This window comes from Portunus trituberculatus, chromosome 27, assembly GCF_017591435.1.
Source record: "Portunus trituberculatus isolate SZX2019 chromosome 27, ASM1759143v1, whole genome shotgun sequence".
Taxonomy (NCBI): domain Eukaryota; kingdom Metazoa; phylum Arthropoda; class Malacostraca; order Decapoda; family Portunidae; genus Portunus; species Portunus trituberculatus.
In genome coordinates this window covers 4351870-4359369 of record NC_059281.1, presented here as the reverse complement: position 1 = coordinate 4359369, position 7500 = coordinate 4351870, and the positions used below count along the sequence as shown (strand labels likewise).

Genomic DNA, 7500 nt, shown 5'->3' with positions numbered 1-7500 from the left:
AGTGGTGCGCCGTCACCAGCCTCCCGCACTTATATACCCCACGGGCGGGCCGGCACCCTGGCTTATCGCGCCTCGCGGGTGCCAGCAAATAATTTCACGGCGATTCATTTCCCAACACGACCAATTTTTACGAAGTTTTCCGGGATAGGGTGAAGCAATGACAGACACTCACCCTGCAGCCTCCCTATGTGACGTGCGACCCGCTCACACGACACTCACACGCGTGGGATACGGAACTAACTTACACTCACTTCCCCGGACACACACCTTCTCCCCTCATGACCTGCATAACCTCCCTCGTGACCTGAACTCACGCCGGCAGGTCAGCACCAAGCAATGACCTCAAACAGGCTGACCATCTTCGCCTCAGCACCGCACGCACCACAGCACGACTCACGAACTCATGGGTGCCGACAAGAGAGAGGGGAGGGGTTAGTGAGGAAGAGGGAAAGGAAGACAGATGGAAGACTGAGGGAGAGAACCTGAGTGAGGATGGGAGGACGGAGGGGGGTGGGGGGAGAAGATTCGAGAAGATGGAGGGATGGAGTGGAGGAGGGGAGGGGAAGTGGAAGAGTGAGGAGGAGAAAGCACTGGGGGTGGGTGAGAGAGGGTGTAGAGGTGCTAGCTGGAAGAAGAGGAGGAGGAGGAGGAGGAGGAGGAGGAGGAGGAGGAGGAGGAGGAGGAGGAGGAGGAGGAGGAGGAGGAAGAGAAAGAGAGAGAGAGAGAGAGAGAGAGAGAGAGAGAGAGAGAGAGAGAGAGAGAGAGAGAGAGAGAGAGAGAGAGAGAGAGAGGCCACTAAATGACTCACCCTGACCCGCTCCGACCTTTGCATAACACCCTGACACGCTGCCTCGTCCTCCTCGCCCCGTGTGTGTTATCGGGGCGCCACGCTTATCTCTCCTGCTCCAGCTATTTATAGAAGCCTTATCTCAACCCAAAGCAAGCGACACTCATAACCGTCCTCTCTCTCTCTCTCTCTCTCTCTCTCTCTCTCTCTCTCTCTCTCTCTCATTTTTTTTCAATTAAGAGTAAAACAAATTCTGACTTTTCGTTCCCTTTTAATCTTAGAATGACATCAAATTTTAGAAAAATAAGTGAACAAATAAGAGAGAGAGAGAGAGAGAGAGAGAGAGAGAGAGAGAGAGAGACTGTGTGTGTTTCACTTCACTGTTTGATCTGCTGCAGTCTCTGACGAGACAGCCAGACGTTACCCTACGGAACGAGCTCAGAGCTCATTATTTCCGATCTTCGGATAGGCCTGAGACCAGGCACACACCACACACCGGGACAACAAGGTCACAACTCCTCGATTTACATCCCGTACCTACTCACTGTTAGGTGAACAGGGGCTACACGTGAAAGGAGACACACCCAAATATCTCCACCCGACCGGGGAATCGAACCCCGGTCCTCTGGCTTGTGAAGCCAGTGCTCTAACCACTGAGCTACCGGGCGTGTTGTGTGTGTGTGTGTGTGTGTGTATTATACTTGCATACAAACAGTAGTGCAGGTGATGGCGGAGTAGGGGGATGGGGAGGGGCGGGGAATGGGATGGGGAGGGGGGTAGGGTGGGGCGGTGTGCACATCTGAAGAGGATCTAAATATATCTCTCCAAAGCAGAAATCGAAAGTGAGAATACTATCTTTAGCTCTATTTATCTGCCGGCCGTGTGGGAAGAGGAGGAGGAGGAGGAGGAGGAGGAGGAGGAGGAGGAGGAGGAGGAGGAGGAGGAGGAGTCACGATGGAATGAAGAGAACACATGGCAACAATACCGTGACTGTTACCACTAAAACTCTCCCTCCCTTCCTCTCTCTCTCTCTCTCTCTCTCTCTCTCTCAGACACTAAACTTTCGTCGTTCCTCTTTCCCCATTACCTTCTATACACACATACTAAACATTCTTCCTTCCCCCTTTCCCTATTACCTTCTTCCTTCCTCACACACACACACACACACACACACACACACACACACACACACACACACACACGTCATGATAGCATAAAAAAACCCAAACAATAGAGTACAACATAAGAAAAAAACAGCAAATCCCTCCGTCAGTCTGTCCGTCAGTGGTGGGCGGGGCTTGGCATATCAGGGCAGCGCCAGAAATAGACAACGAGAGATAAGGACAGATACAGAGACAGAGATGGAGACAGCAGCAGCACATCCCGGGGTCAGGAGGGAGCTGGATATTGTGTAATGCCAGAGAGAGAGAGAGAGAGAGAGAGAGAGAGAGAGAGAGAGAGAGAGAGAGAGAGAGAGAGAGATTGTGATAGACGTGTGATGAAAAGTGAGAACGAAAAAAAATTAGCAAAAAAGTAGATAAATAAGAGGCAAAGTTAAAGTGACACAAACTGGAAGGGGAAGAAGAAATGTAAAATAATAAAACAAATCAATAAATGAGTTAAGAATTAGTAACATATAACGCCTAGTTACCGTTCCAATCGCCATCTCAAGCCAGGGAAGAGACGAATATTAATCTCCCATGTTCAGAATCGCCATGCATTTTGTAACTCACGCCAATTAAACCAACTACGTGAACATAAATGAAGGACAATCCATGTGACGCCCATCCCAGCAGCCTCTCCCCGCCTCCGCCCCCGCCCCGCCCCTCCCTTGTTGTGAGCTGTGGTGGGCTGCGTGAGTGTGGGTTAATACTTGAGAGAATTCCCCTACTTTGCCGCGGCCAGGGTTACGATGGGACTATGGGAAGAGAGAGAGAGAGAGAGAGAGAGAGAGAGAGAGAGAGAGAGAGAGAGAGAGAGAGAGAGAGAGAGAGAGAGAGTCCGAGTATAGGTTGGGCTTCCTCACTTGGGGCAACGGTTTGCTAGCGGGTGGGCTTTGAGATAGGAGGTACCACATAAAGTACCCCATTTAGCCCATAAATTCCCGTGAAAAGTCCACATGGTATAAATAAAAAAGAGAGAGAGAGAGAGAGAGAGAGAGAGAGAGAGAGAGAGAGAGAGAGAGAGAGAGCGCAGCTTTCGTGTCTTTTGAAGTTCTTCATGCCCAGACAGCTTCAGCGCCCCACACACACACACACACACACACACACACACACACACACACACACACACACACACACACACACACCAGAGTCACTGGGAACACAAAATCCTGACGGTGTTGAGTAAAAACATTTTCCTCACACTGATGGAGTGACCTATAATTTAGCAATACAGAGTGACGCAAGATCATGGCTTACGAAACGTACCTTAACACTTTTTGCGAACACGAACCCGCTGTATTGGCAACGCACGCACAGCAACACGTCCACGTGCGTGCGGCGGCCTGCAGGTGCCGGGCGGGTCCACAGTGTCTTGGGGACGCGGTAAGGCCTAATGCTCCTACCCCTCCCGTCCTCCCGCCTTCCACCCTGCCCACCAGAACCCCAGTGACCGTGACGAGTGGAGATGCAGTGTGGCAATCGTTCCCACAGGCCCAGTGCCCAGCCTCCCTCTCCGTCCCCTGCCCCCACACCTCCGTGTCCGCTGCGCCACACGCCGTCAAGGTCGGGGACACCTGCTGTGCGAAGGTGACAGCCCGATGTGAGGTAACACAGAAGAAGGGCACAGTTAACATCACGCTGTCCTTTGAAGAATTTCCCTTAGGAAGCGCCCTCAAGCAGCACCAGGGCGTTGCCATTAGAGGAATCGCCAAAACCAGAGTGACCAGTGTCCGATACAGGGAGGCCTTCCGCTACTGAGGAGCTTCAGCCTGGAAAGACGCGGCCACCACTCCGAGCAAAGGCAGCGACGCCGCGGAGCACGAGTGTGGCGGAACAACCTTGACGATTCTGGGAAAAATCTGTTGCATCATGAGGTTGGAGGAGGAGGAGGAACTAAGACAACGATGAGAAGAACTATGGCGAAGACAATAACGAGAATGAAAATGCAAGGAGGGATAGAGGAAACGAGAAGACTAACACAGACAGGAAGGAAGGAAGGAAGGAAGGAAGGAAGGAAGGAAGGAAGGAAGGAAGGAAGGAAGGAACGAAGGAAGGAAGCAGGGAAGGCAATGAATGATAATACATGAGGGTGACATCACGACGCGTCCACGCTGCCACGCTGGGTCAGGAGACTGCTCCCCTTCCTGTCCCCCCTACCCCCATCCTCGCCACTCACACCAGCGTGCATGGAAGTCCCGCCTGAACGCCCTCAATTGCACACCGCTGAGGAGGAGGAGGAGGAGGAGGTACCCGACTCCACCACCACGCTCCACCACCATGTTCCACCTGCCTCCACTTACTCCCAGGGGTATCAACACCTCGCTACACCCGGACCGGTCTTCTGCATGGAGAGAGAGAGAGAGAGAGAGAGAGAGAGAGAGAGAGAGAGAGAGAGAGAGAGAGAGAGAGAGAGAGAGCACCCTGTATTAACTAATCCTCAAAACATTTCGCACAACATCCACACCCCCTACACGCCAGCACGCCCACACAGGAGAGGCGTGTCTGGCGCGGCCCACCCACAAGCCGCGTCAGGAGCAGCCGGCTTGTTCCCTGCTTCCTCCCGCCGTGTTTCCGGGGTCACGGTAGAAAGCGAAGCCACAGCGGCGAGGAGAGCAGGAGGACCGGCTTGGAGGGGCTTGGAGGGACGTGGGGGTCGCAGGGGGGAATGGGAGGGAGGGCGGGGAGGAAAGGGAAGGGGTAAGATATAAAAACTTCGCCGCAAAACCGAGACAGGGAACAAAAGGGGCTGCGTTTTAGAGATCAGACTATCGGTGCAGTCCCCGAGGAAGCCAAGCCGCGGGACGAAGGGCGTGGCAGGGGCTCAGTGGATGTAGAAAAGAGTGAAGGAAAGGATGAAGTGGTAAGGACGAAGGAAGTGAAAATGAAGAAAGGAGAATGAATAAATTATGAAGTGATGAGGATGATGTGGTAAAGATGATGTGGAAGTGGGAAAAGCTGAAGGGCTAGGCAGGGACTAAGTGGATATGGAAACGTGCGAGGTCTTCTCCACCACCTATCCACCCAGACGCTTGCAGGTGATCCATCTCGACCCTTCCCTGCTCCACGCCACACCAGTCGTCCTGCTAGCTCCCCCTTCCACATCCTAACCACTTCTATCCACACTGTCAGCCAGCCACACCCACTTCCACACCCAGGACTCCACCGCTCCGTACCCTGCCACCTGTCTCCACCTCCCCACCATTCCATCCACTCCCTGAACCTGCAGACCTCTGAATCCTATAACCCAGAGAGAGAGAGAGAGAGAGAGAGAGAGAGAGAGAGAGAGAGGTGCATCTGGTGGAGTCACACATGGTATCAGCTGCGCCGTTTATAGCAACAGAGATAAAGACGAGAGTATTTATAGCCCCTCGAGTGGGTTATTAATAGCTGGTGTGGGCGAGGTACTCAAGCAGCTGTTGTAATCACCAATACATACAAAAAACACGTTCAGGAAAATAATCAACGTAATACACGAGTCACCTTAATAGTACAGTCTGACACAAAAAAAACACCACCAACAACCCCTGCCACCACCACCATCACCACTACTACCACTACCACCACTACTACTACTACTATTCCCTTTTCCAATAAGATGGACACTGACCTAGGACAACTACAACTATATGGAAAAAGTGCCCTAATGAACACAGTGAAGGAAAAAAAAAAAAAAAAAACGATTAGCCTTAATTTGAGTAGTGCTTTAAAATCTCTCTTGAAAACTACTACTACTACCACCACCACCACCACCACCACCACCACTACTCTATTCCTCCTGCAAGTGCGTGGATTGGGTGGTACAAAGGGGGCACTGACGCATGGATACAGGCACTCACCAGCTCATAACACAGTGCCATATAGTTCAGTGAATCTATTGTTGCTTCAGTGCCACGGTGAAAGGCTGTGTGTGTGGGTGGGTGGGCTTTCATACACATCATACCCAGAGAGAGAGAGAGAGAGAGAGAGAGAGAGAGAGAGAGAGAGAGAGAGAGAGAGAGAGAGAGAGAGAGAGAGAGAGAGAGAGAGAGAGAGAGAGAGAGAGAGAGAGAGAGAGTTTTTACTGTATGTCTTGGACAATGTTTTAAGTTTATCTATTCTTTTTAATTAAAGAATATGCTTATAAAGACCTGCTCCTCCCCTCTCTCTCTCTCTCTCTCTCTCTCTCTCTCTCTCTCTCTCTCTCTCTCTCTCACTCTAGTAAGTTACAACAAAACTCATCACACACACACACACACACACACACACACACACACACACACACACACACACACACACGTGCTTGTGTCAGCAGGCAGACCGTCAGTCGTCCCCTCCCAACAGTTGATGAGGGGGGGTGAGGTAGGGGAGAGAGGGAGAGTGGGCGGCAGAAGGGGATCGCGTACCCTAAAGTGATAGAGTCTAAATATAGCGTGTCCCCAGAAGCACTATCTATGAGCGACGCGATAGCGAGGCACTGCACTTCGCCCTCGGCCCTCTCCGCCCCCCCTGTCCCCGCCTCACTGCTGGTACACATGCTCCAGGGCACGTAGCACTGCCCAGCCTAACCTAACTCAACTTAACCTGACCTAACGCAATCCACACCTTACCTTTCCTTACCTTCCCTAGTGCAACGTAACAATGCTGTGCTGCTCGCCTCGCTGACCGCCCTCCTGCAGGCATACTAACCCTTAGCCACCTCACCTCACCTATCCTTACCTAACCTAACCTAACCTTATCTAACTTATCCTTACCTCTCTTCACCTGAGCTAACTATATGTACTGATCTTCCTTCTGCAGGTATACTAAGCCTCAGGTACTGACCCTAACCTAACCTAACCTAACCTAACCGAGCCATACCTGACCTTGCCTTACGTAACCTAACATAGCAATATTGTACTTTAGGAAACTGACCTATAAGTACAACATCCAGGTTATAGTTTTAGCTGAAGAAAAATAAATATGTGGCGTTCAAACATTATTTCACATCTCGACTTTACTTTTCCTCATTTCATACACTTATCGACTGGATCAATTAAACTCCATTCTAAGCCAATACATTCCTGACCCAGATCTCATTATCTTCAAAGGACAAGCACATGGACACAGAGAGGAGTTATTTCAGGCTCCTTATCTCGGACATCTATATTTAGCCTGCACATGCACTGATACCCAAGCACTCACTCAAACCTTCTATATTTAGCCAATCATTTCGGGAACTAAAAATACTAGAGGTTATTTCGGGAAACACACACAGACATACATGCACACACACAAGATAAATCCAGTAAAATATGCCAATACATGATAATTGTTCTAGCAGATCAGCGTTTGCGCGTAGCATCGAAAACTCTAAGGAACTCAACTAACAAAAGACAAAGGTTGGTGTACCTAATCATTGGTTACAGTATTTAATTAATCTCAAGGGGTTTTTAACAGGGTCTTTTTATGTATGAGGTGAACTCTGACCAAGGGCAACAAAAGCGATTAAACACACACACACGCTAACACACACAAAAAAGGATCAACTTAAATGTCAGTCCCACAGTAGTTCCATGAGAGTTAATCAAAACA

The 7500-nt window shown here is 50.5% G+C and overlaps 1 protein-coding gene across 1 annotated transcript in view; it reads right to left on the bottom strand.

The window, feature by feature from the left end:
* LOC123509684 overlaps window positions 1-7500 on the bottom strand; it is a 155216-nt gene that overhangs the window by 30899 nt on the left and 116817 nt on the right.